The sequence below is a fragment of the Peromyscus eremicus genome, chromosome 4 (genome assembly GCF_949786415.1).
Source record: "Peromyscus eremicus chromosome 4, PerEre_H2_v1, whole genome shotgun sequence".
NCBI lineage: Eukaryota > Metazoa > Chordata > Mammalia > Rodentia > Cricetidae > Peromyscus > Peromyscus eremicus.
In genome coordinates this window covers 36,071,561-36,099,039 of record NC_081419.1, presented here as the reverse complement: position 1 = coordinate 36,099,039, position 27,479 = coordinate 36,071,561, and the positions used below count along the sequence as shown (strand labels likewise).

The window sequence follows — 27,479 nt, the reverse complement described above, 5'->3', positions numbered from 1 at the left end:
CACTTCTGAGAAGGAAACTCACATGGCCACAACAGTTTGGGTCAGGTTCTCTTCCTGGCTCCCAGTGAAGCTAATTGGAGGCAGAGGAGTTATTCAGTTTTTTCCAAGAACCCCTAAGCATCCAGACATGATAACTCATGCCTATAATCCCAGCATTGAGGAGAATGATCCAAGAGGATTGCCACCAGTTCAAAGCTGTCCTGGGCCATGAAGTGGGTTCCAGGCCAAACTGGATTATAGAGTGAGGCCTTATCTTCACTTTTTTTTAATTAACAAAAAATAAGGTATCTTTGAGAGGTTCTCTGCCCTGATAATAGGTAGGAAAGACATGGCAAGGCCATTTCAGAATCACAGTGAGCAGAATTTACATGTCTGGATGTACATAGATCTGATGGTCTGGAAGTTGAGAACACTGTTCGCTTTAAGGGCTTGGGGATGGGAAGGTCATCTATGGGCAGAAGCTGTTTGCAGACCAATAGTTAAAAGTTCATATTATGCTCTGACAGAATACGAGGGTCCTCAATCAATGGCTCAAGTGAGCAGAGAGGAAAAATGATCCTAAGCACGGAGTTCAGAGGGGTTCCTTATTTAAAAGGCCAAAGGGAAAAGTTAAATCCTTAAGAAAGCAGAGGAACTGCTTTAACACAGCCAAGAATGCATTTTATGTGAAAGAAAACATAGAAACTGTTTCCAAAGGAAGACAGGTGTCAGCATGGCTGAGGCACTGACGTCCAGAAGGACTCAGGAAAGAGGTCTGCTTTTCTGCTTCCTTCCATCCCCGACAATTGCCTCCACACTAAACTTAGAAGCTGTTTTTGGGGCAGCTGTTACCCGTGCCTTCAAATTTTCCCTGATGCAGTGGAAGATATCAGAGGACAGAAAGTCAAGGGGGAAAAATCTGCTCTGAGATCTACTTCACTGAGAAACATTGGATTTCAAACCTAGAAAGACCTTCAATGTCTTTAGCACGACCTTCTCACTTAATAGACAAAAAAATGAGGCTATCACCAGCTTATCTGTCAATTAATTTTACATTTGAAGAGAATTAGTACAGAGGATTTTGAATGCTCCCTACAGAGCGAATTGGTAGTGTATGAGGTGATGGATCAGCCAAGCACCTGATCTGCTCATTATGCACTGCATACTTGTGCTGCTCAAAATCCCATAAATATGTACAATTACTGCCCACGGAAAAATTTTAAAATTCAGATAAATAAATAAGCCACATAGTAATGACAAGACTTGTTTCTAGATTGCATCCCATTTAGATGAAAACGTGAAAGAGTTTCTTTCTGTCCCTCACATGCTCAGTGCCTTGTCTTGAGTCAGGTCTTGGGACACTGGTATACCACACACAAGGCCAGGGCTCTGTTCCATTCTCATGCCCAGCAATGTTCCAGGTAACTTTTATGTTTCTCCATCTCTTTCTGGAATTACTGTAGACTAGAAGCTGCAATTGCATGACTTTTTTGTCTTTGGGGTCGGGGTCGGGGGGGGGGCGGCATATTTTTGCTGAATTTTCTCCTCTAATCTTCAAGTTTTTTTTTTTAAAAAAAAGGCTTTTTTAAAATTTGGTTGCTTTTGTTCATAATGAAACACGTGTTAAAAAAACCCATGGCCTCTTCTACCTGCCTCTCCTTTAGAGGAGACTTTGTTGTGATGCCAATGAAGACTCAGAAGAACACTTCAATCACAAGGACACCTTCAAGAATCTGGCAGAGACCCTAGGAGACTGGGGCGGGGGGGGGGGGGGAGGGAGGGAGAGAGAAAGAGAGGCAGGAAGAGGTAGAGAGTGGGCGGAGGGATGTAGATGCCAGATAAAATATTGTGAGACATGGTTCTTGTAGGAAGAGGCCTGGGCCCTCATTTTAAGCACCCACACTTTCTTACCAGGCCGAGGTCACCTGATATGGAGTGAAACCAGGCTTGGATTGGAGGGGCCACAGCAAAACTGAGGCTGTGACAGTTTTATTGAGAGCAATCAGACTTTTTATACCTTTATCAGAAACAGAATATAATGGCACTTACCAGGATCAATACTGCTGTAGTTGCCAGGATACAAGGAATTTTGCAAGCCATACAGGGCACACAAGATTAATGTCTAAGAACAATTGTCCTGTCAAGATCCCATGCTTCCTTGACTGCTAAGGGAACATACAGAGAGACACAAAGTGGCCTGAAGGCTCTACTGCCTGAGGAAGTGCATCAGTCTCTCAGGAACTGGAAGGCACATTGTTCCCCAGAAATCTTGGACTCTAAGCTGAAAAACCTATGATTCATTCCTCTCAAGGCAGCTAGGCCAAGCTAACTCCATGGTTCTCTGCAACTGATGAAGTGTCTTGTCAGCCCACCCTAGGAATTTTGTAGTCATAATTACATATCGTATTTCTATAAAGAGCCCTTCAAATTCTATATGCTCCCTCAAACCAAGGTGAAGCCTTGCTGCTATTATATCCTCAAAACTTTCAAAATTGTTAATATTGAAAGTAGTGTTTGAAATTTAATAGCAACTCCAGTTTAAAAACATCCAGCAATAGAGAATAGTTCATAGCGGAAATATCTCTATGTAGACCTCTCGGACTACAAAGGGACTAAAGTGATATTTATTCACACACAAACAGGTTTCTACCACATGTTCATTTCTGAGGCCTCTTGTCAAATGCAGTATTATGAAGAGTAACTTCTCTCACCAAAAATAAATAAAATAAATGAAAAACTGAGAGACATTCTGGTCACTCACTCCCCTTCCAACCCAAAGCACTTTACCTCTGGGGAGCATGATTGCCTCTGTCCTCTCAACTAGCTTGAAAAGCAACGTAATAATACCAATGCACAGTACTACAGTGGAAACAAAGCCTTACATGACTTTTTCAGGGTGTAGGCACTTTATCGTAGAAAAATCTACTAAGCAAGACAACACAGCATTCATCGACACACGATGAACTGCCACTCTGATAGCAAGGGAGAGTTATTTCTGCTGAGAGCCTGTGAAGGGCTATGCAAAGTGAGTTGTGAGGTTGACTCTGGCCACCTGATCCCTTAGTCCATTAGGAGAGACAGCAATAGCTATTTTAGAGACACATCTAGGTCTCAGAAGTTAGTTGATTGTTCTTAGGTGTTAAAATTTGTGGAAGCACAGAGTTAGAGGGTAAGTTCCTTTTTCTTAAAGTATAAAACTCTTACACACACACACACACACACACACACACACACACACATACTGCTGTGGAATAATCCTTTTGTACACTGTGAAGGTTTGTTGCTATGATTGGTTTAGTAAAGAAACTGACTGGCCTATAGATGAACAGGACAAAGTTAGGTGGGAAAGCCAAATTGAGAATGCTAGGGAGGAGAAGGGCAGAGTCAAGAGTTGCCAGCCAGACTCAGAGGGAGCGGGAGATGAACGTGCCATGCTAATAAGAATACTGCCATGTGGCAGGGCATAAATAAGGATTATGGGTTTAAAATGTAAAAATTAGCTAGTAACAAGCCTGAGATAATCAGTTGAGCACTTATAAGTAATATTAAGCCTCTGAGTGGTTATTCGGGAACTGGAGGGTAGGAGACAACCATCTAATTACAATACATACACCTTAAAATGGCTAAGTTTAAAAGGATAAAGAAAATACCATCCATGTTTCCCTATCTCACCAATCTTCCTTATAACTAGCCCTTAAATTTTGCTCCCTTGAGTTTTAAATATTTGGAATCACTTCCTAATGGAATGAAACCTCAAAGCAACTGCTTGGTTCCATCTTTTTTATATATTAAACCACTTGACCATCTTTTAGGAAATATGCAACTTTAGTCACATGACCTTCTTTTTCAACATGTTTACAAAATGCCAGTTTCTCGTCATGTCATTTGCTTAGTTCTTTGGCTGTTCTTTGGTAATCATAAACTTTGACTATTTCTTTACACATTTGGTAAACATGTCTTTAGCACCTTGCTTCTAGGCACTGCAAAAAACTCAGATTACAGAGACAAATCATACCTGAATTTACTTTCTAACGAAATAGGTGCAAAAGCCAGGGACCATGCCAGTGGACTCAGATCTGCTATCCTTCAGTATAACTAAGCAGTGTGTGTGTGTGTGTGTGTGTGTGTGTGTGTGTGTGTGTGTGTGTGTTTCCATAGTGTTACCATCCAAGCAAGGTTACCATCAGACAGATGTCTGATTCTGGTGCATTCTTGTGTCAAAGAAAGGCAAGAAAAAGATTCTACATTTACTGCTTAGTCATTTATTTTCCCTTTTATGTGTGTGATTAAACTAATACCTCACTGATAAGTTCTTTTTCTCCAACAGAGTAGGTTCCAGCTGCTAACACACATTCTTCTTATCATGATTTATTTAGAAATTGCTTGACCAGGTCTGTGCACTTCAAATCCCTAACCAGAAAACCAAGTTTCTATAATCACGTGAGAGAGGTTGATTTCATTGCCAATTTGTCTTCATAGTTTTAGCCAAGAGATGGTGGTTTTAGTACAATGACTCCTAAACAAGAATTGGGACCAGTTGATTCAGGGATGTTTCTCATAGTGTCCTGGTGGGGCCACAGATCTGAAGCTCCAGTCTCCACTGCTTGCCTTGCTTCCTCACCAGATCTCTCATCAAAAAGTACACCTTGGACATTAACCCTGGTAGTCACAGCCTCCCATTCATCAACATCTCATCTTTAGCTTTCTTTTATTTAAAACATGATTGAGTTTGAATAAAATTTGTAGCACACAGAAGTACGAGTTATCTTTTCCTAGCTCCTAAGCTACCACGAGTAGGAATGAAACCAAACAGAAAGGCCTTATCCATCTCTTTTGAAAATGCCTGGTCTGGGGAGAATGCTTGCTTTCTGTTTGTTTGACTCCATGGCCTCACTCCTAGATTCATCAAACTAGACTTCATATACTCTGTGATCCACCTGGAGTGCAGCCTGTCATGGTTACCAATGACTGATATTATTAAATATACAAAATCATTTTACCAGATGATAAAGGAAGCTACGGTGTCTAAAAATTTCATATATCTAACGTGTTGTATAAACAGCCTAAATCCCTATACATTTTATAACTTCAGCAGTCTAAAGGTTAAAGCCTGTCAGTTGAATTTCACGAATTCCGGGAAGAAATGAGGAAGTAGCCCCAACTCTTCATTGTGTACCAGTGATCAAACATCTCCTCATTACACTTCAATATTGTTGCCTGTAAAGGTCACCATTGCTGAACATAATCACACAAAATCAAAACTGCAAACTTTATATATCATGGAGGTAGTAAATAGCTTGGAGGTTTATTTCCTGGTGCCTGAACAACGGTCTGAACCCATTTATAAATTTCTGAGAACTGTGGCATGAACCAAACATATTTGCAGTGTGTAACAATAGCTTCAATTAAATCAATTTCTTGTAAAGTTTTTTTTTCAGTTTTTTTTTAAAGATGGAAAATATAACTTCCCTACAGACAAAGCAGAAATCATGCTATCTTTTTAAAAATGGACTTCCCTTCTCTTATATTCCTCTAAAAACGAATGTGATAACCATTTCTAAATTACCTTCAGGATAGAATATCCAAAGCCTAACCCAGGGAGTCATGAAGTCATTTAGTAAAGGCCTGGTATGCCCAATAAATCACACCTGCTCCTGCCTTCTCCCTTCATTGATTTTTCTGTGCAGTGTTTGGACAGCCTGCCACCTCCTAAGATCTATAGACCCAAAGTTGAAGGCTGGCCTCATCCACGGCAACATCAGCTGTTGCCTGTTGCTGTTCCAGCCAAAACACCTGCCCTTCCTTTTGAAACCTGTACTTTTCAACCCTTTGTTCATTCTCTGCTCAAAGTCCAAATTACCCCTTGAGCATGTATTATGTCTTACCTGCACAGAAAGGCTTCAAGCCCTCCCCCACCCGCTTCTTCAGACAAAATTCTAGCTATTCGCATGGTTGACAAAGCCCAGAAGAAAATGACCCTTCTTCCTGAACTTATTTGTGTGGAACACGACAAGGGACATGGATGCCTACAGATCTATGCTCTGGTGCAGGTGAGTCCTGTTCCCAGGAATGAGGTGGAAGTTTCTCTTAATTTCTTTTCTTTTCCATGATGTTCTTCCTCAAGATTCACGTATCCACCCAAACCAGTTACTTCCTGATCATGCACCTTCCTTCCCCCTCCTTTCATTATTTGTATCATGAACCCACAGGCTGCAAACATGAATGCAGACTGAGGACATGTGCTAAGTGAGATAAGTCAGTCACAGCGGAACAAATACTGCTCACATCCTAAATAAAAAGTAGAAAGTCAGCTGCCAAAAATTAAGGGGAAAAGCAGGAGGTTAGTACTGATTGGGCCTCATGTTTCAATTTTGCAGGATGAAAATGTCCTAGGGACCTACTCCGCAGTGGTGTGAATTTACTTAACATAAGGAGCTTAAATGACATTAAAAAGAGCATCAAATGGCAAGTTTCATGTTGTATACCTTTTATCACAATAATACAAACAATAGCAATAAGCCAGAAGAGAGTGCTCCAGTCCTGTCCCCTGCACTTTATAGCACAAATAAGAACCCTTCATGATACAACTAGTCCTGACCACTTTTCTACACTGTTCTTGTTGACAAAACCTCAGTAAAACCAGAACATGGTGGTCACTAACAAGTTTTTTGAAAGGAAAACTATAAAATGAAAATTCCAAGAAAAGGTTGCACCAGCATGAGGACTGGAATTTGGATTTTTGCTCCCGTGTAAAAAGGGGTGTGTAACCTGCAGAACTAGTCCTGAGCAGGCAGAGCTTTGTGGGCCCTTGGGGCTTGCTGACCAACCAGTCTAGCCAAACAACATGCTCTCAGCCAGTGGTTCTCAACCTTCCTAAGGCTGCGACCCTTTAAAACAGTTCCTCATGTTGTGGTGACCCCCCCCAACAATAAAATTATTTTCATTGCTACTTCCTAACTGTAAATTTGCTACTGTTATGAATCATAATATAGATATCTGTGTTTCTTGACAGTCTTAGGTGACCCCTGTGAAAGGGCCATTTGACCCACACGGGGGCCACAACCCCTAGGTTGAGAACCACTGATCTAAGCTTAATGCGAGGCCCTGTCGCAAAAAAATTTAGATGGAGAATGCTTAAGGAAGAGACCTGAGGCCGACCTCTGACCTCCCCATGCATCTGCACACACACAGGAATAATATACTATACATATCGTAAAATGCTACTTACCCCTGGTCGTATGCCCTGGTTTAACTGTGGCATTGGTGTATGTCTTGATGTGTCATATCAGACTGTCAATAAAAGAAATGGGAAGTATTATCTAGGGATTTCAAGCAGACACCTTGCAAACTGTGTCACTGAAGAGTTCCACTTTATGTGTCACATAGCATCTTCTTACAGATGTCGCTTATTCCTAAATATCTTCAAAAAGGACGTTAGACAATACTCTTGTATTTTCTCAAAGAGAGACAGTACTCTTTGGGGAGTCAACTAATAATCTTTTGTTTAAAATTCCAAAAAAAAAAAAGTTGTATCTATTCCTTTACTTATTTAACACTTTCATACACATATTCAATAAAATATATCCCCCTTTTCTCCTCCAAATCCCCCTAGATCCCTTTAACATACCTTCATTCCAAATTTATGCTTTTCCTACATTTTTTTTCTTGTTGTTTTTTGTTCATGTACCCACTAAATCCCATCGGTGTCACCCAGATGTACACAGGTACAGGGTCATGTACTGGATCATGGGCAACCATCAATCGTCACAGCTCTAAAGGAAAATGATTCTCCCTCCCCCAGCAGCTATCAACTTCAGAAGCTCCTCAATTAGAGGTAAGGTATTCTTTCCCATTCACGCTGTAATTTTGACTTGCTTGATCTCATTTGGGTCTTTGCCGGTATCCACAGCCGCTATGAGTTCATGAGTATCATGAAGAGCCGTATCATGTCCAGAAGAGAGCATTTCACATAGCTCCTCTCCATCCTTAGGTTCCTATGTTCTTTTATCTCCTCTTCCACAATGTTCCCTGAGACTTGGGAGAATGATCAGTCCTTTCATTATAACATTAGATGATCATTTAAGAGACACCTAATGCACTGTGTACATGTATGAAATTGCCATGAAACCAATTTAATCAATTTAAAAAAAAAGAGAGAGAGAGAAAGAGAATTCTAAAAATACATTTCTGAGCACAACCTGTCTCCCATTTCCTGGTTCTTAGCGCATATGTGTGCTCACATGCATGCATGTGTTTTATTATTTTTGGTTCTTCACTGGATATAGACCTGTACCTGAAACTGCATTACTCCATTCCAAAGGACTTGGGTTGTCACCCTTCGTTGACCTCACATTGTCAATAGTGATTCAAGCCATGAATCCTCTTTGAGATAAGGATTCCCCTGGGGCTCTCAGACTGACACATTTCTCACATATGGCTTCTGCTATCTGAGGTACATCTTGGGCCTGGGCATGTGGCAGCTTCCTGATCAGACTGGCTGTAATTGTGGGAAGGAGAGAATTTCACTCGAGGGCAGATGAGTGTTTCTTGTAACTTTTGACTTTTTCATGCACCAGGTCTGTTCAACATAACGACTTAAAGCTGGACCATTACACTTCCCACAGCTGCTGAACAGTATTTCATGGCATTATGTAGTTTCATGTGTCTTCTCTTATTTATGTTTGTTTGGGGAATTTGCAAAATGCTTTTTGATCTGCAATAAGATCAAATTCTTTTATATCACAAAATAATAGAACTACATGCTGCCAGAACTTTCTTAGTCTTTGCTCATTTTGTCCATTTTATTATACCCAATGGTAGCCAATAAATATGTCAACATGCTCTCATGTGAAACTTGTCGGGCTCCAGAGGCATGACTCCCTATCATTGGATAGAAAACTGAAAACAAATTTCTCCCTGAAAAGAAATGAATGATAGGTTTGAGTATTTAAACCAGAAAGAAAATGGTAGCAACAATTTTCTTAAATGGCCATATTTAAACACAGAACATTTTTTCTACTTTAGAACTATTAAGAAAACTCCATCCAAGGGGAATTATGAAAAGCAAGTACTGCCAGCTACAAGAAAACATGGTTCCTGTGTAACCTCCTGGAGGCTAGACCCCTGTATGTCACTCCTCCATGGGTTGAAATTACCAAAAGACAGTGACAACCTAACATTAGTAATCACTCTAATGTTGCACTATCCAAAATGCGCCACCAGCTGCACATTCAATAAAGTCCCACTGTGTACATTTCAAGCCAATCTATGATGAGAAGCTACTATATTGGAGCAGGTAAAGAAGTTTCCCTCCTTGCAGAAAGCTCAGCTGGACAGCACTACTCTGAAGCATCGTATACACACATTGCCATCATTTTTAGCCTTGAAAATGTGCTCCAGCATCAAATTGCTAAATGCCACTTGTCTCAACCTGCACCTGTCCAATCTTACAAAGAATTTTAAGAAATCTCTAATTTGAGGTAAATAACTCATATGAAGCTGCCTTGTGAAATCCAAGAGCTACTTTTACAGGTTAAGGATTCCAAATCACCTTTTAGAAAATGCCTAATAATCCTTTTGAGACAATTGTTACCCAATCTCATCTTGGTTTTTCTGAATTCTAATTAGCTGAGGGAGGAAACAATAAACATGTTTCCTATTAAAGAGCCAGAAGTTTAAATACTAAAATATCTGATACTAAGGAGCTAAAATATGTGCCATTCAATCCTTACTATGTCTTAATTATCTGAGGGTTAGCTCTCTTCTTTGACCAGAAAATAATTCACCATTTAAAACTAAATGCAGAATGGCTTTCTTTCATAGCAAAAGCAAGTGGACTTTTATTACTACAAAATAAAAAGGTGGGGTGTGGGGGATTGTAGTTCATTGTAATGCAGAGACAATAGAAAAGCCAAAAGGGAGTAAGATGTTCTGAGACCATTTAGGTAAAGCTGCAAATTTATCCCCTAAAGAAACATACTTCTTCCTGCATACCTTCACAGCCAGCCCTGACTTCCAGCTGACTTCTCTTCTGCCTTCCACTCAAAGGCTCTTGCAGCAACACCTGACCCATCAGCTCTCACTTAGGACTTGTCAGGGGGAGTATACGTGGTCACTGACTGGGTGAGTATGTCTGCTTCAAACCTGTGTCACTGCGGTATGTTTGGGGCACGTGATGGATCCTCTTCGAAGCTTCCTTTTCTTTCTTTTATTTGTTTTTATTTTTGAATGAGCACACAAATATTTGGTTTCATTGTGGTAATTTTCAACAAAAAAAAGGAGGGGTGTTTTGTTTTGTTTCTCTTTCTCTCCCGTCCCCTGTCCCCCCACCTCCTGTACATTCCAGCTTACATGTCACTTGTGTCCCTTTGTGGTGTCCACACCACCCTGCTTCCTCAATACCTCTTGCTCCCTCTCCTGGCTTCTTATCTAGTTTCATAGCCTATACCCACTTTCACATCCCTTTATTTACTTACACACTAGTGTTAAAAGTCAGGATCTCCATGTGGTGGTATTGTGTTCCCCAAAATATCGTGCACCCTAATAAACTTATCTGGAGTCAGAGAACAGAACAGAACAGCCACTAAATACAGAGGCTAGAAAATGGTGGCACACACACCTTTAATCCTAGCATTCCAGAGGCAGAAATCCGTCTGGATCAAGGCCACATTAGAAACAGCCAGGAATGGTGACACACGCCTTTAATCCCAGGAAGTGATGGCAGAAAGCAGAAAGGTATATAAGGCATGAAAACCAGGAACTAGGTTGGTTAAGCTTTCAGGCTTTTAAGTAGCAGTTCAGCTGAGATTCATTCTGGATGAGGACTCAGAGGCTTCCAGTCTGAGGAAACAGGATCAGCTGAGGAACTGGCAAGGTAAGGTGGCTGTGGCATGTTCTGTTTCTCTGATCTTCCAGCATTCACCCCAATACCTGGCACTGGGTTTGATTTTATTAATAAGATCATTTAAGATTCGTGCTACATCTCCATGATTTATATAAAAATATTTTCCTCTGCTGCTTCAGGGTTAAATATTGAAATTCACAGAGATCTATAACATGCTGCCAAGATAGGAAGTTTTCTTTTGAGAGTTGTTTAAAAATATAAAACATTAAGCAATAAATAATATATATAACCCCTACACAGTTTCTATCATATGATCATGCATTTTAATTGTTTAATAACCACTCTTTGAAAAAGAACAATTTCCATTTTGGCAAATAGCACACTAATATTTTGAAATTGCTGCTTCTGGTCTGTTTCCATGTCAGTAGTCCCCCCTTTTATTTTCTGGAAGTTAGTAGTAAATCAGCAACAAATGAAAATTTGGCCACCACCTGCCAGAATTAACATTGCGCAACACTAAGATTCAAAAGAGATGGGAATATCAAGGCTAATAAGATTATCACCATTCTTATTTATTTATTTTTGGTGTATATGTATCTAAATCTGTGCCTTTCTTCACTGAGCAGAAGATTGTAATCATTGCTAAAGTCTCAGGTTTTTGCTTCTCTGCACAAAAGTGAAGTCAGTGGTGTGTGCAGCTGAATGCAATCCAGACAGCGACAGCATATCATTAGCATAACAGCGACAGCAAGGCGAAACACGGGCAAACAAAAACTCCGCATACAAATGAAGAAAGGCAAGAGTTCTCCATGCAAGGGAAACTGTTTAAAATAGGTATGTTTCCATTACCATATGAGAATCTGCGTTTTCAAAATCCAGACGTTTTAGAAAACCAGTACCTGAGAAGTACAGATGTCATCTCTAAGTCACACTGGGTAACTTCCTCAGACCCTGACCTTCAGCACTCAACTGACAATGGTTAAAATCCTTTTTTTAAAGCTGTAAGAAAGGAACCCAATGAAATCTACAGAATTAGTATTATAAGGAAGCATGTAAAACATAAACCTGTGTGTGTGTGTGTGTGTGTGTGTGTGTGTGTGTGTGTGTGTGTGTATGTGTGTATGCCTGTGTCTATGTGTTGACAGAAAGAGATTAATCCTCCCTAAAAAAGCGGTTTCTCAGAGGCCAAGGCAGAGCTAGGTTTGTTTACAGGGACTTGCTCTTCCTGTGGCAGCTGACTGAGTCTCCATCTTTTAGAGATGAAATAATCTTCTCTCTTGTGCCTCTCCAACGTCCAGGAGTCTAATATCTGGATCCAGTAAGCAGAGGATTTGAAGAACAAGGAGGAGCCTTTGTAGGGGTTTGTGGAGACTGGCACTTCTGGGAAGGAGCTGTCATTCACATTCCATTGGCTAAAATGAAGTCACATGTCCACACCCAACTACAAGACAGATTGGAAAATGTAGACAAGCAGTATATCCCAGAAAAGGAGGTGACAGATTTACGGTGAATAACTAACAACATGTACTATAGCTGAATTTTCTATACCATATCTCTATGGTAATTTTCTTCTAGCATTTTCTTCAGCATAGGAAGCCGTACTTTTTCAATGGAAGAAGCACTGCCAGGAAATCAAGTATCAGTCATGCTACTTAGAGCTTCTTTAGAACCATCGCAAGCCTTGACACTCTCTGTGATTCAAGTTCCATGCCACTGTCCTTAGAATGTAAAAATTGCAAGTTTGACTGGGTATATGTGGGTATGTTTTAGGCAGATCAAGAAGAAAAAGATCTCTTACATTCATAAACACTGATGATTTCTTAAATATCACTTATGCAGGATTTCTTTCACGAATAATATTAAAGGAAGGACTGGGATTTGTTTGTGAAATCTGTTTATGAGTTATTTGTCTGTACTTCTGACAAATAAACAAAGACTAGAAAAAATATCCATCATGTCATACAAAAACCATAAAGAAAGCTTTTCCTCAAATGTCACATGCAGTTCACGATGAAACTTTAACCTGAAACTACAAATTAGTAATATTTTTCTCAGTGTGAGCATGACCCACTTTAATCAACCATAAAAGAAATGTTTATGAAGTCAGAACGCTTTTATTCTAGTGCATTCCCCTTTAGCTAATTAGACTTTATTTTGGAATTCATGACGTGAGCGCTGAACATTCTAAACTATTCATAAAATATATTTAAAGAACAAATTGAGGTTTCATTATTTATAACTCAGTCAAGATACCCAACTGACTAAATTGTAAACCTGCTGATACAGTCGCTTTCCTTACCACTCTTCAAGTTGCCACTACTAGTTTCTAATTTATGTGCAAATTGAATTTGCCTAATGCATATAGGAAGCTTTTTTTCCTCTCCCCTTTAGCAATTTCTATACAGTATGGCTTAAAGCGCTTTTCTCCCTCATCTTACAAAAAGACGATTCACCAAATAGATATGTTCATTTTCTTTGTTTTTCAAGTTACTCTTCAAAGAGTACCCCATCTAGAGACAGGAACCACCTCCTCCTACCATGAACTAAATATTCATGGGGAAGGGAAGATTCCTGTGTGCTGACCAGGTTCAACTCTATGGAGGACAATGCATGTGCTGTTGTGGCTTACACTGATAGAACAGAAATCAAAACTTCAGGATTCCATTTGCAATATTAGTTCCAACTTTCTCGGTATAGCGATGTCTCATGGCAACCACTTACATTCTCTAGCAGGAATATGAATAATTTTCTAGGATGGAATTACCTGATTTCTTTATGTCTTCATGTTTTCTCTTTTTGTTTTTTCTTGTGTGTGTGTGTGTGTGTGTGTGTGTGTGTGTGTGTGTGTGTGTGTGTACTTGTGCAGCAATGCACACATGTGCAGAGACCAGGGGTGGACACCTGACACCTTGATCTAGCTCTCTCCACTCTGTCTCCACCCTCCTATGGACTAGGCTGTTACTTTGCTTTCTGTGTAGATATGGGGACTGAAGTCAGGTCCTCATGCTTGTACAGCAGACGTTCTTACCACTGAGGAATCTCTGCAGTTTGGTTTTAGAGACACAATATGTCACTATATAGCCAAGGCTTACCTCAAACTAACAACACTATTGTGTTAGCCTTCCCAATGCGGTCGTTACAGAGTGGGCCATTGTCCATACCTCTGTGTTTTTCATTCTTGCAAGTATTTATCACCTTAGGGCCTGGGAATCAAAGAAAAATAAGTCATACTAGAAGAGTGGCCATTTCAGCAGATAAAACAGAAGTATAGGCTGGGCGGTGGTGGTGCACGCCTTTAATCCCAGCACTTGGGAGGCAGAGCCAGGTGGATCTCTGTGAGTTCGAGGCCCAGCCTGGGCTACAGAGTTGAGTTCCAGGAAAGGCGCAAAGCTACACAGAGAAACCCTGTCTCGAAAAACCAAAGGGGGGAAAAAAAACAGAAGTATAAAGATTCTTCTAGCAGTGATCATCAGCTTCTCTGTGTCCTCAGAATCTTGTGAAATACTACAGTCATAGATGGGATACTTAAAATGATGAAAAGCCTCAAAACATGTCAGAAATCATTTCCAAGGTGTCACTCGTACTGAATAACAATTTTTGCAGGACTGTAGGCGGGTTTTAATTGTATTTGCTTGGCAACTATTGAGTTGTGTTGGTGTTTAAATAGACTGCCCTGACCATATTCTCCTACATATTCACTAAGAGTGTTAACAGAAATTCCAGTAAACATGGAAGTCATTTATGGGCCTGGGCCACCTACCTAACGGAGAAATGAATCCTAGATAGTGTTGAACACCATAAGGGCATGTTGGTTATATTTCAGCCATTGTAAATTCAGGGCTTGTTTGTGATTGATGTCTAACGTGCTCTAATATGGCCTTCAAACCTCTACCCCTACATCTTTGCTTCCATATCATCCCTGTTCAAGCCACCCCAAGCAGCTGGTGAGAAGGAGGCTGAACAGCTATCTTAAAAGGAAAGGCCATCCCCATCTGATCATTGGGACCCTTCGTGAAAGAGCTAACCCACGCTTCTTTCACTTGTTCAGCCGAAACCTCCTCAGCAGCCGTCTGGTTCATGCAATCCCCGGATCCTCCAGGCAGTGTTGAGCACCCCTTTTTTCCATTCTATATCCTGCTCTGGGGTAGCAGGACACCTGGGAGCACAGCTGATGTCCCTCGTTGTGGTATCAACACTATAGTTAAAGTCCACACCCCACTGTCCTTACAGTCCTGTGTGGGGCTATATATAACACTGCCATGGTGAAATCCGGACAGTATCAGCTTGAAATTGGGTTCACATTTTTGTTCTTCTTTGGTGAACTAGTGACAGGAAGTCACCGATAAGGACAGGAGCTGCTTGAGGGACAGAAGTCAGTGCAGCTTGAATAAACACACTGAGTCAGGACACCTACTCTTTGCCTTCCTGGTCCTCTTAACCAGTGTATACTCAGCCGGGTAATGTTATTTCATCATTCAAATCACACAAAGTCACTCTCAAAATGAAATCATTTACCTTTCCTGAAATAGCCATTACCAAGTAAGAAACTGGTTTCTGGCTGTTCACAATTCTTCTGGGCCTAACTCCATCTACCACACATGACATTGTGCTCTGCAGTATTCTTACAATGTTTGGTCAGTCACTTGTGTCTGGTGGTCTGTACTGGCTGTGGTGTAGGACCTCAGAGGGTTCAGTCCTTGGAAGTCTACATCTGGTCTGTGCTTTCTTAAAGCATGGATACAGGACAAAGCACCATGTACTCCAAGAGAAAATCAAGTAAAAACCTTCTTTCTAACTGTGCTTTGGAAGTCAAGTGTCATTACTTCTGCTATAGTCTATTACATACACATTACTAATTCTTCAGAAGAGGAATTGGACTCTGCCCCTTAACGGAAAGTCTAACAATGAAATTGGGAGCCTTTCAAAGCCATCAAAGCCTTCCCAACAGCATTTCTATTGCTCCTATGTGCAAAACACACTCACTCTTCAACACTGCCCCAAATTCTCATCTTTTGTAACAATCAGGCCCCTTCGGTCTAAAATCTCAGACTCTAAACAGATTCTAAAAGAGGGGGCACCCTCTTGTTTGTGGCCATTCAAGGCATCTCCTCTGACATAGTTCCTCTTTCTGAAGACCCAAAACCTAAACAGAAAAGTTATCTATCCTCCAGACATCTGAACGCCAGTGGAAGACCATGGATAGGATCACTTTAATAAACTCCTGTGTTCAAAAAAGTAAATATCAGGAGTAGACCAACATCTCTATCAACAGCAGTTCTGAAATCCAGCCAGGCAATGGTTTCCTCACCCTCAGTTCCTGCTTGATTTTAAATGGGGCAGGATTCCTCCAGCTCTTGATTCTGTCTCTGACCTTTGGGTTCACTCTCTTCTTGCTCACAGTAGTGCAGGAATCCAAAGCCCTTCTTTTTATTTGGGACAATCTCTGACCCTTTTAGTTCAAGTAGTGGGTATTTCTACCAAAAACCAAAAGAATTTCTTAAACTATTTTTGACTCTTGGGTCTTCCTAGATTCATTCTTTCTAATAAAATTGTACTTACAAACCTCATGGAGAAAAACTCGTCCCCGAATTGGGCCAGCCTCATGGTTGCTGTGAGATAGCACATTTACTATACATAGAAATTACATACTAAGAATCTGTACACTATGTCTATGAGGATACTAGAGAGATTTTTGTTTGCTTAAGATATCAACCTAAATCCTTAGTAGTTTTATCAAAGGGCTTTAAACTCATGCCCTTGGCCTAATCTTTAGCCCATATTATCAAGACAGAAACCTAGATATCATATCTTCCTGTTTACATTTAAATGTAGTGTGATTTGTCATTTGGAAAAACCAAGGGTAAAAACAAAAGTGTGTTTTTGTTTTAAAATTCAGCAAATTCTGTCTGTATCTATAAATTCTCTCTTCAGTTTGTCTTCTCTCTGTCTCTCCTCTCTCCTCTCTCCTCTCTCTCCTCTCTCTCTCTCTCTCTCTCTCTCTCTCTCTCTCTCTCTCTCTCTCTCCCTCTCCATTTTACTAGAGGTAGCAAGTTAAATTAAAAATAAATAAATAAAAAGCTAGGAAATACCTTCATCACTATGTCCATGATGATCACTATCTACATTATCTGTTTGTTTCTTTTGTCCAGGTGACAGTACGCTAACTCTCCTCTGCCACAAAGCAAGCTCTGTTTTCCTAATGTGAAAAAACTCTTGAAATACTATTAGTGTTCACCAACAGTTTTCCATTGCCTTTGGGCTTCTGCAGACAGTGTTTCTGAGGTGTTCTAACTGCTCCTAAACATTCTCTTTCTGGTCTTCCACACTTCATGACATCACTACCACATACTTTTAAAGTTTCTGTAATGAAAGCACTCTCCTTCTAAATACAAAAGTATGTCTATATGTGTGTGTATATATGTGCATATGTATATATAGTCATTGTATACATATATGGCATTCACGTACATATAAAGTAATAATAAGTAATCCAAAAATATAATAGCGTAAACCAATAATAATAAGGTATACAGATGCTATTATAATTTAGCTTTTAGGTCATAAGATATTAAGCTATAATTATAAATAACCTAAGATTTCTCTGAGAACAAAAAAACCAAAATAACCAATATCACTAATCAAAGAAGGGCAACCACTTATCTCCAGAACATTAAAAGAACAATAAAGAAATATTAAGAATAAGTGTAGACCCAAAAATTAGTAATAAGATAAAATGAATACATTCCTTGAAAGACATGCTTGGCCAAGATTTTCCACATGGATAAACAGACCACCAGAGTCTGCCTTTACCTATTTAGTAAGTAATGTCACTGGCTAATCTAGTAAATATTTATGAGAATGATGTTCCTTCCCCACAATCTCTTCAGGAAATAAAAACAGAAAAAGACTGTTTCTTAACTCATCCTATACTTCAAAGGCTGATGCAGGATGATTGAGCAAATTTAAGACCAGTTTAGGGATGAATAGTTAATTCCAGGCAAGCTTGTGCTTCAGAATGAGACCCTGTCTCATGAGGACAAAACGGGAAAACTAACTCATTTTGTGAGGTCAACAATATCCTAATATTAAAGTCAAACAAAATAATATAAAAAAAAAGAAAATCATAAACCAATATCTCTCATAAACATACTTACCAAAACTTCAAAAAAAAACCTACCATATTGAATCCAACACTGCATAAAAGGTATACATCACAGTACTAATACTTACAAATAACTGGCTGAACATTTCAAAATCAGTTGATACAATCTATTACATCAGTAGACTGAAAGGAATCCTGTGAGCATATCAATAAGTAGAGAAGAAATATTTGACAAAATCTAATAGATTCATGGTGAAATATCTCAAGAAACTAGAAATAGAGGAAAACATCCTTGACATGAGAAACAGTATCTCTAAAATATCCACAGCTCACATCCAACTTAACTGAAAACTACACACTCCCCTCTATGACCAAGAACAGGAGTCCCTGTCATCACTTCCATTCAACATCACATTAGATATCTTAGATAGTGAAAATGAATGTGAACAGTACCTTTGACACTCTCACAAAGAAGGGCTCACAACCCTAACTGCAAAAGCAAAGGAAAACTAAATCCAAAGCCATAAAACTTCTAGATGACAAAAATAGGCAGAAACCTAGTGACCTTGAGTTTGATAATGACATTTCAGAAATAACACCAAAAGCATGATGCATGGGAGAGAGAAAATTGATTAGTTGGACTTCACTAAAATTAAAAACTTCAGCTTTGCCAAAGACATGTTTAAAGAATGAAAAGACAAGGCACAGACTGGGAGAAAATTTTTGCAAAACACATATCTGATAAAGGACTTAGAATCAAAATATCCAAAGAACGCTTAAAACTCAACAATAAGCAAACAATCCAATTAAAAAATGGGCAAAGGATCTGAACAGACACCTCATCAAAGATATACAGATGGTAAATAAGCATATGAAAATATGTTCAACAGTACATATCAGTACAAAACTGCAAATTAAAACAACAATAAGATGCTACTACGTGTATTTTTAAATGTACAAGGACTTGTTTTAATCAGATATGTTAAGACATGCAAGCATGGAAATGCCTACTACAAAAGAAACTGTTTTTATACTCTCAGATCCTAGAAACAGCAGGCACATGGCATGCTATGCCTAGCCACATGGGGGACACCAGGTCAGCCAGGAGCAGAGGGAACAAGGAATGCAGATGCAAAAATACTCATTGTGACCTCAGCACAAAGAAACAAATACTGCAACTGAGACAAGTTTAGAATCGACATATGGATAAAAACTATAGTATGCTCTGGGAAACAGGAGCCATCCTGAATTAGCTCATACCTGGCATTGAGTGGCTTGGGGCAAAAGAATATTGACATTCAATGCAACTGCAAAGGAAATGTTCAAAACCTGGGCAGTGGTGACGAACACCTTTAATACCAGGACTCAGGAGGCAGAGGCAGGCCGTTTTCTGTTGAGTGCAAGTCCAGCCTTGTTTATAGAGCAAGTTCCAGGACAGCCAGGGTTACATAGAGAAACCCTGTTCCAGAGAGAGAGAGAGTGAGAGGAAGGAAGGGAGGGAGGAAGGAAGGAAGGAAGGAAGGAAGGAAGGAAGGAAGGAAGGAAGGAAGAAAGGAAGGAAGGAAAAAGAAAGTAGTGTTAAGAACTTGTCAGTTTGGGATTGGTTGTGCCCAGCTCACTCAGCTCACTCGGGAGAAAGTTGTTAGTTGTCTTTAGGTTTTAGCCAGCCTTTGAATGAGCACACTTCCTAATCAGCAAGGACCTGAATGTCAAAACAATTGTAAAACAGAAAAGAAAAGAAAAAACGAAATTGGTATAAGACACATATAAGAATAACACAAGTCAATGCTGGCAAGAATGTGGTACAAGACTACTTCATCCTCTGGAGGACTACAAAGGTTTACAGGCACTTTGGAGGAGAATGTAACAGTTGCTTAAAAAGTTGAACATAGGTTCATCCTGTTGACTCCAATGAGTTGGATGTTTATATTCACACAATGTCTTGCATTTGTCAAAAGTTTAAAACAAACAAGATGTCTTTCAAAGACTAAATTGATTAAATAAATTATGGTACATCCATAAAGTGGAATATTATTAGTCAATGATAAGAGACATGCTGTTGGACCACAAAAAAAATATAAAGAGGACCTTTGAATTATTTTCCTAAGTGACAGAGCTATTCTGGAAAGACTACTTCATATATGATTGCACTGTATGACATTCCAGAAAAGGTAAAACTGTAGAGACAGCAAGTAATTAGTGATTGCCAGAGATTTGGAGGTGAAGAGAGAAGGCATAAATAAGTAGGATATATAGTATTTGTAATGCAGTGAAATTAGAAAATTCTCAATAACATGATAATTAGACATATTCTTATGCATTTGTCAAAATGAATGGTATTGTACAAAGATAAGGGTAAGTCCTAATGTAAATAATGATCTTCAGTTAACAATAATGTATCAATATAGATTGAACAAATGCGGCAAATATACCACATTAATATTAGATATCAATAATGGAAAAAAACTACACTGAGAGAGATGACATATATAAGCCTACTATACTTCCCTTTTTCCTTCATGATTTTTTGAGAGTAGTTCAAGACAGGGCTCCTCTGTGTAACCCTTTCTGTCCTGCAACTTGCTCTATAGACCAGGCTAGCCTGAAACTCAGAGATCTGCCTACCTCCCTCAGGAGTACTGGGGTTGAAGTTGTGTGCCACCATGCCCAGCTTCTTTGTGTTTTTAATCAAAGGAGAATATGAACTCAACCCCAGTCCACCACAAATTAGGAAGTCAAGTTTTCCAGCTCTGGTGAAGCTGCAAGAGTCAGCATATCCAAGTGCAATAGATGAGCCTTGCCCTGGGAAAACTACCTTCTTGATCATAGTATATCTCCTGCCAGATAAGTATGTTGTAGAACATTACTTTAAGGTGTGCTACTTTTGTTTATGCTCTAGAACATTTGTTTAATGATGCAATGATGTGTTACATTTGTTTGATTAAATAAAATTCATCTGGGGTCAGGAGACTAAGTCAGCAACTAGCTGACAGGAAGTAGTAGGGAGGAGCCAGGGGGAAAATGGCTTTCAAGTGGGAGCTGGGAGAAGGATGAGGGATTTGGGGGAGATGTAAGCAAGGAGAGGAGGTGAATGACTTCCTATTCAGCCTCTCTGAGGAGCAGAATTACACCTCAACATTTGAATCTTGAGTTATTTAGAGGGACATAGATTTAGATAAGTTCCCTTGGTAGCTTTGAAAAAGTTGGTGCCTGAGGGAACAGAATCCCCTCAGGCTGTAGATGGAGTTTTCTCCAGTCCCGCTCGGCCCACAGCTGCTCAGACCCAAGTAAACACACAGAGACTTATATTACTTATAAACTGTATGGCCGTGGCAGGCTTCTTGCTATCTAGTTCTTATATCTTAAATTAACCCATTTCTATCAATCTATACATTGCCGCGTGGCTTGTGGTCTACCGGTATCCAGCTTGTTTCTCATGGCAGTGGCAGCTGGCAGTGTCTCCTGACTCAGCCTTCCACTCCCCAGAATTCTCCTCTTTCTTTGTCCCACCTATACTTCCTGCCTGGCTACTGGCCAATTAACACTTTATTTATTAACCAATCAGAGCAACACATTCACAGCATACAGAGTGATATCCACAGCAGGCTGAAACCACTGCTGGTGATCTTGGAGTTGCAGTTGTTTATTAGGACAGCTGTGGCTTAAAAGGCAGCAACAGTTATAAAGAAAGACAACATAAGTATCCCTTTATACTACCTGGATGATTTTTGTCTATACTTAGCATTGGTCAGAGCTGGGTACAGTGGCAGTACCTGTAGTCCTAGGTATTCAGAAGGCACCCAGGACCTCAAGGCCAGCCTGGGCAACATGCAAAGATGCCATCAAAAGAAGAGCAAAGGAGTGTTTTTAAAACACCAAACAAAAGCATCACACAGAAGACACTGACATTTCACAGAGCAGACAGAAAGTTCATATTCCAAATAGTCAGGAAACAATAGCAAATTAATAAAGATTAAAAAATTTAAAAGAGAAAGAGAAACAAGAAATGCAAAGAAAAGAATCCTAAAATGCCAATCTATATTGAGTTCAACTGCAGTACTCAAAGCAAAATGAACTTTGTTTTCATTGTCCAGACTATACAGATTTGAAGGTTCCAATGACAGGACATTGGGGAGCATTAAGTACTTCCATACATTATGTGTAGTCATTTGGATGTGAACATTATGAGATGTGGTTTATTAGAGCTTGGCTGTATCATTCAACACATCAACTACATCCCTTGAAGACATTCAAGAGAAATGCTTGAATAGGTACAAAATGAGATGAGCACAAAAGGACTTGTGACAGTGTGGAGTTGGTGATATTGAAAATAAGGAATTAACTAAGAAGAAATAATAAAATGTACACAGTGGAATGTAACAAAGGGTTGTCAGTGAGTAAAGAACTATATTATAAATAGGAATAAACCCACAAAATAATGCTGAATGGGAAAAAAAACTATAAATGTATAAAAAAAAAAAAAGGAAAGTGCTTAAGATACAATTCCCTAGTAAAAACATGGGTACAAATGGTAAATAGCATGTTTGAGTGAAACAGATTCCTCTAAGATGAAAGAAAAAGGGGGTTGAAAAAGATTCTAAAAAGACCTATTTACTTGTTAAAATGAAACTGGAGTACACTGGAAAATTTGAAGCCGACTGGAACAAGACTATTTGTTCCCTTGTTGTACGTTTTTCTGTGCATTTGATGTACTTCACTTTAATTAGTGATCAGATCATAACTCAGCTCCTCATTGTTTATCTTAGAGATGATAAAGAGACAGCAAGTGAAGGACGTTCGTTGGGACAGCAAGCCCATAATAATATAATGAGCTCAGTGGGCTCCGCTCCGGAGACAGTGATGAGAGCCCTGCTGTCACAAACACACGGCAGAAGCAGTGTTCCCTAAAATTAGCAGCAGTGACAGGGTCAGAAGCCCCTACACCCTCACCGTCCCCAGCAAGGAAAGCTGTCCCAAATCACCACTTGTGACGTTCTGATGGGAATGGGGGCCTTCTCCCTAGAAGGACTCCCTCTATTCTCAGAAAACACTGTCAACTGAGCCTTCACTACTAACAAAGCCCAAGAGGAGGCAGGCGGCTTTGTCTTGGCCCACCCTTCCAACACTGATGCAGCTTTTCCGTTGTCAAATAAGCCCCTGTGCTGCACATCTGCTCTGTGTGGTAGGGAAGTAAGTGGAGGGTGCTGTCTGTAATTATGAAAGGGAGGGAAGACGTTGTGATGGAGAAAGCTTGTGTGCATACAAACTGATGGAGGAAGCAAACAGATACTCCACACAGTTTAGGGTAGAGAGACTAAGATTTAGGGGATATTTGACTTCTCTCCAAAGAAGTAACCCACTTATGTCTAAAGGGAAGGGAAAGGATGTCTTACTCGGGAGTTGGAGATCGAGTCGAAATAGGAAGTAAGGCCAGAGTGAGAACGTGCAGAAAGCACAGGCTTGTGAACTGGCCCACATGGCGATCACAAAAGAAAGTCTCTCAAGATGTGGGGAAAGTGGAGGCTGCAAAACTGAGCCTGAAATGGAGGTCTGACTTCAGTTTCTACACCTGGGTAACTCAGTCATTTCGTCTCTAAAATGAAGACTGGAGCTAGATCTGTGTCTTCTTGCGTGTGGCCCTTTGCACTGGAATGATGTGGGAAGAGTCAGAAGTAGCAGTTCCTGGACCAGATTAGAGTACACAAGCCAGAGTGAAAAGATGCATTTTAATGTCTTCTCTGTAAACCTGAGTGTACAGTTTAAGACACAATACTAAGAATGTTGAATCTTTTTCTGTTTTACTTTATTTTAGTGTGTGTGTGTGTGTGTGTGTGTGTGTGTGTGTGTGTGTGTATGTGTGTGGTGTGTGTGTGTGTGTGTGTGTGTGTGTGTGTGTGTGTGTGTACAGGAACAGCATAAGTCAAAAGACAGCATCAGATCCCCAGAAGCTGGAGTTTAGACTGTTATGAGCTGTCATGTAGCTGCTAGAAACTGAACATGGGTCCTGTGCGAGAGCAGTAAGCATTCTCTCCAGCCACATGTACAAAATTCTAAAGGCCCTGGCTCTGACACTCTTTGGTGATTGAACTTGATCCCTTTTGACAATCACTCTAGAATTAATGGCATTTCCTGAAATGTGTAAGAGAATGAGAGGACTAATTTGTTTCCTTAGGTTTTTGATGCAATTTTCTGAAGAATGTCATATACGGTCTCTTTTTTTTTGAGTAAAAAACTGTCCATTGTTCCTGCTATAGAAAGCTCTCTCTAAAACATCTACTGATGATGTTTATGAAGACTACAGATGAACACTTCTTATCACTTGGAAACATGACCATTTCTTTTCCTGGAGAGGAGCAAGATGGGGATCCTGATAATAGTTCTGGAAGAGAGAGAAGACGGGATCTTCGTAGGAAATACCCAGCATTTACATCCTCCATTTACTCCCTTCCTTGGGTCGTCTGCAATATTTCACTGTTGATTCTAGTTCGGTTTCTATAAATTTGCTTTCAACTCCTTTTCTTTCTTCAAATATTTGCTGAATCCTCGAAATGCCAGGACTGTTGCTTCATTCATGGGATGCTAAGATTATAAAACATATGGCTGCTGTCTCAAAGAACTCAGGAGATGGGGGCACATACAGTATACTCCATGGTAACACCCTGGGGTTTGAAGACTGATATGTATAAAGTAACTTAATACCATGGAAAGGGAGCCACTTGCTTTCATTTGGAGGAGTTGAGAGCCTTTCTAGCATCTCAGTTCTGCGGAACCTGAGACATTCTAAAGTAAAAAGGTGAGCAGAGAAGTCGGGGCACATGAAGAACCTCCAGGAGGCATAGAGGCCTAAGCAAACACACAAAGGTTCGTAGTGGCACTTTCGGCTTGGAAATGATATGTTGTTCTTTGCTTTAGGGAGAAAGTGGAATGTGAGTTTAGATAGTAAATCTGGATTCAAATTAGAGTGATCTTACAGGCTGGGGATGTAGCTCAGTTGTATACACGAGGCCCTAGGTTCAACACCCAGTGCCAGAATCTTAAAAAAGGAAAAGAAGAGGCTGGAAAGAGCTTGTGTGAAGGTGCTAAAGCTTACCATGATTTTTTAATTCAGTGTGATGGCACTGGCGTGAAGTGTTGGTAACATGTCCTGCCCTTTGAAAAAGAACACTCTCTGGAACAAATAGGAAAAGCAGAGAGAAGGATAGAAACAAACAGCCGGTGATAAGCGAGTCATGAGACCAGTGGAGAAATCCAGGGGTCACTCCCATCAGCAAATGAGTAGCTGCAGGGAGGCTAAGAGGGGTTAGAGTTGACTCCAGAAGCAGAACTCAAAGGGCTTAGAATTGATCACTGGGAAGGGAAGAAGAGGAGGAGCTAGAGAACTGTCCAAGCTGTATCTGCGGTTGCTAGGTTTGCTGGGAAAGAGGGGAAAACACAGTAAACAGATCACTGAGATGGTGCAGTCGAGTGCGGTGGTTGAACAAGAGCTGCCAACATGAGGAGGGTGAGTGCTGGACTGACCCAGGGATCTGCAGCGCATGAAGATGTGGACCTGGCCATACAGACTTGGGAGAGAGATGCACAGAATTAGTACCTGAAATCTTCATTATACATAAAACCACCACAGGGAAGTCAGAATTAGATTGATTACCAGAGAGATGAAGCTAGAAACTTAAGGGTATCTGTATACATCCAGTGTTTCCCACTGCTAAACATGATGATAGATAAGTTATGATGGGGCAAGAGAGGGAAACGTACACCTAGTTACCATGGCTAAAAGTACTGTAGTGATAAATGCACAGAACAGTTATACATCTACTAAATCACCAGTTCTTTTCTTTTTTTCTTTTTATTGGTTATTTGGGAATCTCACATCATGTGCCCTGATCATACTCACTTACCAGTCTTCCCATGTCCAACCCGTGTCCCTCAAAAATACCATCTCCACCTGCCCCACCCCCCACAAAAGCTAAGTCCATTTTGAATGGTCCATATGTTCACTGGAGCATGGTCAAATAGCTAGTGACCAGCCCCCTCAAGGGAGGATGAGTCTTGCTCCCCCTGCATCCACCCCAGAAGGCATCAGGTAAGGAGAGCCTGTGACCAGAGCAGGACAGGGCTAGTTCTCCCTCACACATGTCACCGGTTCTTAAAGCTAGCAATTGATGGTGACATTTCTTTCTTCAAAATGGGCCACACCAGATGTATAATATGCTGACAAGATACATTTTATTAAGGTGTGCAATGCCCATTTAATGAATGGTGTTGATACTATTCAATTCACAGTAAAAGAAAGAAACGAGTGACATTTGGGTTAGTGTAAAAATAGATACACTATAGCATTTTACGAGCACCGATTAAATCTTATGTAAGTTTTTCACAATTTGAAATTAAGAAATATTTATAAAAAATGAAAGGAAACATTATATAAAGAGTAAAAATACCTAGAAATAAAAGCAAGTAAATGAGTCATATTTTACTGTTCTTTCAAATTCTTTCATTATTTTACTGCTAAAATTGATAGAGTGGGGAGGAGGATAGAGTAAAAACAGTAGAAAGTGAATTCATGAACTCATAACATACAGTTTCTCACTAGAGAAAGAATTAACTTAGTAACTCAGGAAACAAAAACTTGGCTGATTTTTTTTAATTCATTCAACATTCTTTTGACATATTTTTCCTGGGTGCTTACCATACACCAGATGTTGTTCAAGGGGCTAGGCTACAGATACACCAGTGAACAAGACATTCCTACTTTTGTCAACCATACTGACTGCAGAAGTAATAAATTTATAGCTGACAACTGTAGAGTGGAGTAGGAAGCAGAAAGAGGTAGGAACAGGGAGAGGAAGTGTGTGGAGTGGCCGGTAGTGGTAAAATGTAAGGTCAGTAAAGGTTTCACTGAAAAAGTGGCATTTGAGTTGTGGCTTCCTGAATGTTTGACAGTTCTGTGCAGACGTGGAAGGGAGGAGTGGTTTCTAGATGGCAGTTTTCATAAATGCAGATCCAGGATGGAGAGTGTTCTTTTGTCCTGGGAGGAGTCCTCAAGGTTTCTACACTGCTGGAAGAGTCCAGGCCACAGGAAAGGCTGAACTGCACCAGGCTATGATAATCCCTGGAGACAGTGTGAGGACTCAACTTCTTCCTGAGATGAGGTACTGATGAGGATTCTAAGCAAAGCAGGAAGAATTCTGCAGTCTTATGTCACAATGGAATAAGCAGCTAGCATAGTTTCAGTGAAAACCTGCATATGGGAAACAGCTTTCTTATTTTGGTGTACACATAATTGTTAGGCAAAATTCTAAATATGTCTCCCAGGACTCAAATTTTCAGATTATTAGGTAATGATCTAGATTCTACTATGCAGATGAAATTTGGGTTACTGATCAGTTGATTTTTAAGAGATTGTATAGAATTATTGGGTATGAACAACATAATCATATGAGCCCTTGACAAAGAGATCAAGTTTGGTTGTGGTGGCATATGCCTATAATCCCAGCACCTGGGAGCCTGGGGCAGGAGGAAGGCAAGTTTGAAGCTAGCCTTGGTTACATCAAC

The 27,479-nt window shown here is 40.1% G+C and overlaps 1 long non-coding RNA gene and 1 other non-coding gene across 2 annotated transcripts in view; both read right to left on the bottom strand.

Moving 5' to 3' along the window:
• The window catches only part of LOC131908818 (uncharacterized), a 15,621-nt gene extending 1,599 nt beyond the window's left edge, over positions 1-14,022 (bottom strand). Inside the window, exons 1-2 of the long non-coding RNA XR_009378670.1 lie at positions 13,915-14,022; positions 7,208-7,269 (exon numbers count right to left, since the gene is read on the bottom strand). This is a non-coding gene — a long non-coding RNA (uncharacterized LOC131908818). The remainder of the gene's footprint in view (positions 1-7,207; positions 7,270-13,914) is intronic.
• Positions 14,023-20,613: 6,591 nt separating this feature from the next.
• LOC131910199 (U1 spliceosomal RNA) lies at positions 20,614-20,776 on the bottom strand. Its single transcript, XR_009379054.1, has one exon. It is a non-coding gene; the product is annotated as a U1 spliceosomal RNA (small nuclear RNA).
• Positions 20,777-27,479: the final 6,703 nt, after the last annotated feature.